The 8,634-nt window shown below is 62.4% G+C and overlaps 1 protein-coding gene across 49 annotated transcripts in view; it reads right to left on the reverse strand.

The window, feature by feature from the left end:
- Nucleotides 1–8,292, reverse strand: part of KIF1A (kinesin family member 1A) — a 101,446-nt gene extending 93,154 nt beyond the window's left edge. For 45 of the 49 annotated variants that reach the window (XM_070618861.1, XM_070618859.1, XM_070618858.1 and 42 more), the window contains exon 1: nucleotides 7,246–7,400. The gene's annotated coding sequence lies outside the window, so the exon portion shown is untranslated. Of the gene's footprint in view, nucleotides 1–6,305; nucleotides 6,789–7,245; nucleotides 7,405–7,877 lie in introns of those variants that run through there. The other 4 variants (XM_070618830.1, XM_070618811.1, XM_070618835.1 and 1 more) reach the window with 3 other exon arrangements.
- Nucleotides 8,293–8,634: the final 342 nt, after the last annotated feature.

An 8,634-nucleotide genomic window follows, 5' to 3' on the forward strand; every position in this document is an offset into this window, starting at 1 on the left:
AGAATATGAAAGAAAAGACAAGAGCGCAGAAGACCAACACACAAATTCAAGGAAGAAAACAGAAAAAACGAAAGTGGAGGAACATATGAACACATGAAAGAAGAGAGCCTGTCTTCAGGTGAAGGGGCCCACTGAGCAGCAATAAAAGTCTAAATGCACACCTAACCCATCCACCAAAAAGGTTAGAAGCCCACAGAGGGAGAAAGGATCCTGAAAGATACCAGAGAGGAAAGACGAGTTGTGACAAAGATTTCTCGTGCAGATGGCGATGATGACAAGCCTTCAGTGTTCTGAGGGAAATGATTTACCAACAGGAAGTGCTGCCAAACCATCTACCCAGTGTGAGGACAGAGTAAGGATGCTCTCACACAGCCACGGGTTCATCATCCTTTTTAGGAAGGCACACAAGGGCGTGCCCCAGCAAAACAAGTCAGGAAACCAAGAAAGCAGAAACTCCGGGGACCAAGAAACAGAGAGTGGCACCCAGGGGATGTGGCGAGCAGCAGGAGGGCGGGAAGGTGGCAGGTTACAGAGAGGAGGGAGGTGGCTCCCAGGGGCGGGGGTGCAAGGAAAGAGGGGACTCTGCAGAAGTGAGAGCTTGATTGAGAGCCAGGGAAAGGTGGGGACAAAATAAACGCATTCAACATAAGCAAAAGGCGGCTAAGCTCCAGAGGAAATCGGACACCAATCCAGAAAGTCCTGCCCATGAGTGAAGCTATCACCAAGGAGAGGGTGCCCTAAACTTTCCCCTCTGGTCTGCGTCTGGCCTTCGCATCACTGCTTATCCTGGAGCTGCCACCCTCCCGGGCACCAGGGACCAGCAGCCATGGTGTGGTCCTGGCCCCAGAAGGAGGTGGAGAGTGAGGACCAGATGACACCAAGCAACTGAGTAACACCCCTGCCCCGGCCCCACAACGGCTCCTTGGCAGACTGGTCCCAGTGACCCATGGCCTTGGGCGCTGACGGTGCAGCCCTGACCCTCACCATCCTGGCTTGAGTTGATGGCAGGTGGAGAAGGAAAGTGAGGCTCCCCTGAGTGCAACTGGCACGGGTGAGACCCGAGGACGGCGGGGAGGACTCCTGACATCCCTCTAGGGCACTCCTGGACACCACGGGCCTCCCCCTGAGGGCAGGCCAGAGGCCAGGCTCAAGGGAAAGGGGGTCTGCAAGGAGCCCGGGTTGCAGGAGCCAGCAGGGCCACCCCTGCCCCTGCCCCTAGAGCTGCATTTCAGTGGCCCAGATGAAGGGGGCACCTGCCTCAGGAACCAGCAAGCCCCAAATAGGGGAGACACAGACAAGGACAATGCCCACCTCAGACAGGATGGCAGCTGCTCGCCCCGGCCCACAGGAAACAGCTACTTGGGCTAAAGCTACTGGCTCAACCCCAAAACAGCATTTACTAAGAGCCCTCTTTGTGTGAGAGTCCTCTGTGTGTGAGAGCCCACGTGTGTGAGCCCACGTGTGTGAGAGCCCTCTGTGTGAGAGCCCACATGTGTGAGAGCCCTCTGTGTGAGAGCCCACATGTGTGAGAGTCCTCTGTGTGTGAGAGCCCTCTGTGTGTGAGCCTACATGTGTGAGAGCCCTCTGTGTGTGAGAGCCCATGTGTGTGAGTCTACATGTGTGAGAGCCCTCTGTGTGTGAGCCCACTGTGTATGACAGCACTCTGTGTGTGAGAGCCCACATGTATGAAGGCCTTCTGTGTGTGAGAGCCCACGTGTGTGAGAGCCCTCTGTGTGCGAGAGCCCATGTGTGAGTCTACATGTGTGAGAGCCCTCTGTGTGTGAGCCCACTGTGTATGACAGCACTGTGTGTGAGAGCCCACATGTATGAGGGCCTTCTGTGTGTGAGAGCCCACGTGTGTGACAGCCCTCTGTGTGTGAGCCCTCTGTGAGAGTCCACATATGTGTTAACCCTCTGTGTGCGTGAGCTCACTGTGTGTGTGAGCCCACTGTGTGTGAAAGCCCATATGTGTGGGAGCCCACTGTGTTTGAGAGACCTCTGTGTGTGAGTCCATGTATGTGAGAGCCCTCTGTGTGTGTGTGCCCACTGTGTGTGTGAGCCCACTGTGTGACAGCTCTCTGTGTGTGAGAGCCCACTGTGTGCAAGAGCCCTCTGTGTGAGAGCCCACGTGTGTGTGAGAGCCCTCTGTGTGTAAGAGCCCACATGTGTGAGAGCCCTCTGTGTGTGGGCCCACTCTGTGAGTACCCTCTGTGTGTCAGCCCTCTGTATGAGAGCCCTCTGTGAGTGAGCCCACTGTGTGTGAGAGCCCTCTGCATGTGAGCCCACTGTGTGTGAGAGCCTTCTGTGTGTGAGTCCACTGTGTGTGAGAGCCCACTGTGTTAGAGCCCTCCGTGTGTGAGAGCCCTCCATGTGTGTGAGAACCCTCTGTGTGTGAGAGCCCATGTGTGAGAGCCCTCCATGTGTGAGAGCCCATGTGTGTGAGAGCCCTCTGTGTGTGAGAGCCCTCTGTGTGTGAGAGCCCATGTGTGTGAGAGCCCTCCATGTGTGAGAGCCCATGTGTGTGAGAGCCCTCCATGTGTGAGAGTCCTCCGTGTGTGAGAGCCCATGTGTGTGAGAGCCCTCTGTGTGTGAGAGCCATGTATGTGAGAGCCCATGTGTGTGAGAGCCCTCTGTGTGTGAGCCCATATGTGAGAGCCCACTGTGTGTGTGAGCCCATGTGTGTGAGAGCCCTCTGTGTGTGAGCCCATGTGTGAGAGCCCACTGTGTGTGAGAGCCCATGTGTGTGAGAGCCCATGTGTGTGAGAGCCCTCTGTGTGTGAGCCCATGTGTGAGAGCCCACTGTGTGTGTGAGCCCATGTGTGTGAGAGCCCACTGTGTGTGAGAGCCCTCCATGTGTGAGAACCCACATATGTGAGAGCCCATGTGTGTGAGGCACTGCAGTAGCTGGGGAGCACATGGGGTAGAAGAGGTGAGGGGGTTGAGGCGAGGTAGATGGGAGGGGTGGAGAGCTGGGCAGAAAGCGTACAAGAGCAGGGGCTCTGGAGCCAGGAAGGGGGGACAGAATCCCAGTCCTATGCGCCTTCTCAGGAGCCTCAGAAAAATGGGCACAACACCGCCTGCCTCCTCAGGGTCTCCAGAGCACCAGATGAGGGGTGCACGTGAAGCGTACGATGCAGTCTGCTCCCAATAAATGTTCGCTCTCCTCCTCTCTGACCCCAACCTACAGTGGGGGTGGCGTGACACCTTGGGGGTGCTTACAGCAGGCTTCAGGGTGGTGGCAGCATTTGAGGGGGGCTAGGATCCTCACATGGAGGTGCAGCAGAGTGCTCCAGGGAGAAGGAGGACTGGACAGGGACAAGGATGAGTGAGGACCGCAGAGACTCTGTGTGTGAATGTGGGGGTGTGAGTGTGCGAAAGGGGATGTGTGTGTGTGAGAGAGAGACTGTGTAAGAGTAAGTGAGTGTGACTGTGTAAGAGCATGTGAGTGTGTGTATGAGACTGTGTAAGAGTATATGGTGTGTGTGTGAGACTGTGTCAGAGTATGTGAGTGTCTGCGGGTGAGACTGTGTCAGAGTATGTGAGTGTGAGTGTGTGTACCGGGGATGGCCATGTGGGGAAGGGTGAGGGGTAAGAGCAGGAGGCCTGGGCCAGGTCCTGACTTGCCCTCCGGGGGACCCTAGCTGGCCCTGGCACCAGAGCCGAGGGTGGGCCCTGGGCTCTTCGGCACCGCAGAGGTTTCCATGGGGAGGGAGGGGCGGGAGCAGAGCTTGGCCAGCGCAGACCGCAAGGCCAGGATTAGGAGAGTAAATCCAGGCTGACCAGGCTTTAGAAGAGGCAGAGGGAGTCCAGCCACTCAGGGTGGCATTTATGGGGGGCGTGGCTTCCGGGGCAAGCCAGGGGAAGCTAGGGAGGGAGCTGGGATGGGGAGGACCCAGGCCAGCAGAAGGGGCTGGGGAGGAAGCCAGAGGGGTCAGGAGGCTCAGCTTCAGCTGACTGCTGACCTTGACTGTGCCCTCCACCCTTCCAATGCCCCCAGTACAATAACCCCTTCATTGGGTCCCCGAGGCACTGGGTTGGGGGCACTGTGTGTTGGGGGGGGCTGGGGGTCAGCCAGCGTCCTCAGGCTGCAGCCAGGATCCTGGTGGTGCTCAGGAGTCACACAGCAAACCTGCTAGGTCAGGTGGGGAGGCCGAGCACATGCCCATGATCCCGCCCCCTGCCCCTGCCCTGGGCCCTGCCTGTGAGGGCAGCACCACATGGACAGAGGCCCCTCAGCAAATGGGATGGGACAGGGTACTGAGCAGGTCCCTCAGCCTGGCAGTGCCCCTGGGCACCCCAACCAAGCCCAGAGCTTTGGGGCAGGGTATGGTCCAACCCAACAGAATTCTCAGAGATGCTCCTGGGTACCAAGGAGGGGAGGGAGACAGTTGGAGGTGGCACACAGGGTCCTCTGCGGCCACCTGGGTCGGGGAGAGGAGGTGAGCCTGGTCCTTTGGGCTTAAGAACACTAAATGGGGCAGTGATCTAGGGGACACCAGGGACTGGGCAGAAGGCCTAGGGTCATCCTGGGGGTCACTAGCTGCTGAGTGACCCCTGGCCAGCCACTCTCCACCCCAAGGGTGGCAGCTCAGGCCCCTCCCAGCTCTCAGAAGTACAGGGTCTCAGGCTGAAAGGCTTGGCAGGCCTGGGCATGTGCCCTGGTCATTCAATCCTAAAGGCCAGGGCGTGGTTCCCAATGCTGGTAGCCCCTCCACAGCCCCCAATCCTGTGGTACCAGGACCCCACCAGAACACTCCCCCACCCTCCCACACCCAGCTCACCTACCTTGGCTGACCTGTGCAAGCTGAGCGGGCCTACAAAGTCTCCCCCGACCCTTCTAGAAGCCTTCCCCTGAGGCTGTGCTACCCCCACCTCCATCTCCCACTGTGTCTGTCCCTCCCACTCCCATCCCACCCTCCACAGAGCCCACCAGAGGACTCCCTGCTGCGCTTCCAAAGGACAGGGTCAGCCCTGGGTCAGCAGCGGTGACACCAGGGAGGACTGAAGGGGACAAGGCTGGGTGGCTGGGCCCCCTCTGCCCAGTGGATCTGGGTGTGGACCCCAGCTCAGCTACACACCAGCTCTGGGCTTGGGCAGATCCTCGTCTCCACCCGCCTGTGGCTGGCCCAGCAGAGGCTCAGGAAGAGCAGTCTATGGGGCACTCCAGCAGGCTTGTGGGAAAGGGGGCACCCAGTAGGGATAAGCACCCAGTGTTGGGGGCCAACAACAGGCATCCGGCAGACCCTCCTCACATGGCTCCCCCGTGGGAGCCCTGGAGTTGGGGGGCCCTGACTCCACACCTGGTCCCAGCCTCTTCTGCCCTGTGGATCACACCCCACAGACACAACCTGCCGGTCTTCAGATCCGGGCACAGCATGGGATGGAGCTGTTCGTCTGGTCCCCACCTTGGACCAGTACCCTCCCCAGACTTCAACGCCAGGTGGAGGCTGACTGCCCCTCCACCCTGAGTTTCTCAGCCAGCGGCCTCCCTGTGACCATCAGCCCCAGAGGGTCCCTGGATCTTGACCCCAACCAAGTGCAGAGCTGAAACCTGACCCTGCAGCCTCCTTCACCCTACTCTGCAGACACTGCACCCCTCTGCAGCTGCCACACCTGCTCCACACTCGACTACCCCCATCCCACAACCCCAGCTAAGGCAGGTGGCCAACCACACCTGCAAAATGGCCGCCGCAGGTGCAGCCCCAACCCCCCACTCTGGACCCCGGAGCTTCCCTTCAAACCCGCAGCTGCCTCCTCAGACCGACTGGGATGGGCATGTTGCCCCTGAAGAGCCTCCTTGGCCACGTCAAGAGCAGGGCAGAGAGGTGGATGGGGTGTGACCGTTCTGCAGGAGCGGGCGCTCTGTGTCGCTGAGTCCCCAGCGTTAGGTTGTGGCCAGCCCTGAGCGGCAGGGCCTCTCCCCACCTCCTACTCTCTGCAACCCCAAGATCCAATCCGCTCGCCCTAAATGGCCGTTAATCCCAGCAATGCGAGCATCCCCTGGAGGGGGCGGCCGCTGCGGGAGGGGTCCGCTGGTCTCTGGGGGAGAGTCCCTATTCCAGGGAACGTGGGCGCGCATCGGGTCCGCGCCGGGGCGACGTCGCGCCCGCGCCCAGCAGGCCCCATGACTTGGCATTCCCTCCTTCCCCTCCCCCTCCCTCCCCTGCGGCCGCTGTCCCCCCGCCCACCCAGCGCAGAGCCGACTGCAGACCCTCCCTCCCCGCCCGGTTGCTGCTTCGGCCCCTTCCCGAGCGCGAGGGCTGCGCCCTTGGTTTGGGGAGGAGTTAAGGCGAGAAGAAGCTTACAGGGGGAGTGCGAGGGTCTTCGCGGCAGTGTTCCTCCCTGTCATCCGAGCCCGGTCGCCTGGGGAGCGCCGCCAGTCCAGACGTCGCGACCCCGCAGCCCCCTCCCCGCCTGCCGCCAGGCCACACCTGTTACTGGGGTGCTGGCTGCGTAGACGCAGGCCTGGTCCGCTGGCAGCCCCTCCCAAGCGTCGGGTCTTTCTGGAAGGGAGCTGGGGTCTCTTGAGAAGAGGACGCGGCTGGGGTGGGGAGGGTGATGAGCAGCCCCCGATGTGCGCACGAAGCAGGCGGCCAGGCCTTCCTGCCGCAGCCCCCATCCGCCCCGCCCGCCCTCCTGTTTTGCTCTCGGCTCCAGCATCTGCCCTCCCCCCACCCAGGGGACCAGGGCAGCTGCCTGCGCCCCGCCGCCCTGGGCGCCCTCCCCTCGGGCCCACCGCTGCAGTCGCTCCCCCTCCTTGCTTCCCCCATCCGCGTTCTCTGCCCTTCTCTCCATCCATCCCCTCCCCCGCCGGTCCAGGCGCAGCCCGGGTCGCGTCCTGCTCCGTGGCTCCCTTCCAGGAGACCGGTATAGCGGGGGAGGGAGGGAAGATGTCTGGAGATGCCGCCCACGGTGCGCGCCCTCCCGGTAGCGACCGCCGCCCATCCCAGCGGAGAGTCCCGCCGCAGTAGGGGCTGCAGCGAAGGGGCCTATCCAGAAGGCCCTGCCTGGCTGCGAATGAAGGGCAGAACCCCCTGAATTTGCCCTATTGTTCTCCGCGGGGAAGGGGGAGAGTCGGGGGAAGGGAAGGGGCAGCGCAGCGCCAGCGCCTCTGGCCGCCACAAGGACGCCGGCGCCGGGCGTGAGCTCTCCGCCCCGGGGCGCATCGATGCAGATGCGCCATGCGGGGCAGCAGGTGCGGGACGCTGGGCGCGGCGCGGGAGGCCCAGCGGGCGGCGGCCTTACCTCTCCGGCGTCACTGGCGGCGGCCCGGCATGTGCACGGGCATGGGCGCGGGTCCCCGAGCGCGGAGCTGCTGCCGCTCCCGGCTGCTCCCTGCGCTGTGACCGCGGCACCGCGTGACGGGCTGCGCGCCCCCGGCCCGGCCCGCCCCGCGCCCCTCCCGCCGCGCTGGTTGGCTGCGCGCGGCGCCCGAGCCGCAGCCGCCAGCTGGTTTGTCGCGCGGGGAGAGGGACGGGCGTCGCGGCCGCCGGGGGATGGGGCTGGGGCCGGAGGGGGCAGGGGCCGGGCTGTGACATCACCGCTGACACACGGTGCACTAGATGGAGAGGTGGGGGACCGACACCCGGGCTCAGACGCGGCGCCCCCTCCCCCTGCGAAGGCCCCGCGCACCTGGGCGACCCCGCAGGGGCGAGGGAGCCCACGGCGCCCAGCCCCGAGGCCCTCACAGACCCAAACTTGCCAGATGACCCTACGCCGGGCTCTCCCCAACTCTGACACCTTTTAAGTGAAATCATGAAATCTCCGGCCCCCACCTGCGAGGCCAACAGCACAAACGCGTGGTCGCGGATGAACAAAGGTCGGGTGGGCTCCTCGCACCTGGGAGGGGCTGTCGGGGGCCGGGTGGGGATGCTGACCTGGAGGTGTAACAGGTGAGTTTTCAAATCGTGTCTGGCGTCTTGGCCGGAGCACTAGAGGGAGACCAGAGCATCGCAAGCTCCTGGCAGGGATGATGCAACTGGCTGGCCAGCCGACCTACCGCCTCTCCTCCCATCATGCCTCGGGTGGAGACCCCACTTCTCCACAGCATCATCCCCCACTGTCCTCACACCCTGTCTCACCAGCTTAACTTCCCTGGACCAAGCCACACTCTGCTCTCGGTCCACACTGGCAAACTCCAGCCTTCGTCAATCCCCTCCTCCCCCCCAGCTGCTGTCCGGGCCATCAAGGGCTGACTGGCATCTCTGTGCGTGCCACCAACCCCCATCCGCCGCGCAAGGGCTGGGCTCCTTTGACAAAGCCTCTGGCCAGCTCACCCACCGGAACTGCGGTGGGTGCGGTTACGTCATGCCACCACGAAGACGGGGCGCCGGGATCCCTTTCCAACCCAGCCCCTGCCATCAGCATCCTCAGCATCCCCGTGGCTAAGCCTCCCTCAGCGCCCAGCAGGTACCAGGCGCTGCCCTAAGGGCTGTACACCGTTAACCATTTAATCCTCACACAACCCAGGGAGGGAGAAGGTGCTTCACCTCGATTCGCAGCATCCGTGTGGCATGAGCCTCGAAAGTAACAAGGGCACAGACATGTACCATCCTCTTCTGCAAAGGAGACCACCCTCCCATCCTCGCCCCTCCAAAACCCCCCAGACAGCTCCTCCTCTTTTTATATTTCCTA

This window comes from Equus przewalskii, chromosome 5 (genome assembly GCF_037783145.1).
Source record: "Equus przewalskii isolate Varuska chromosome 5, EquPr2, whole genome shotgun sequence".
Lineage (NCBI taxonomy): Eukaryota > Metazoa > Chordata > Mammalia > Perissodactyla > Equidae > Equus > Equus przewalskii.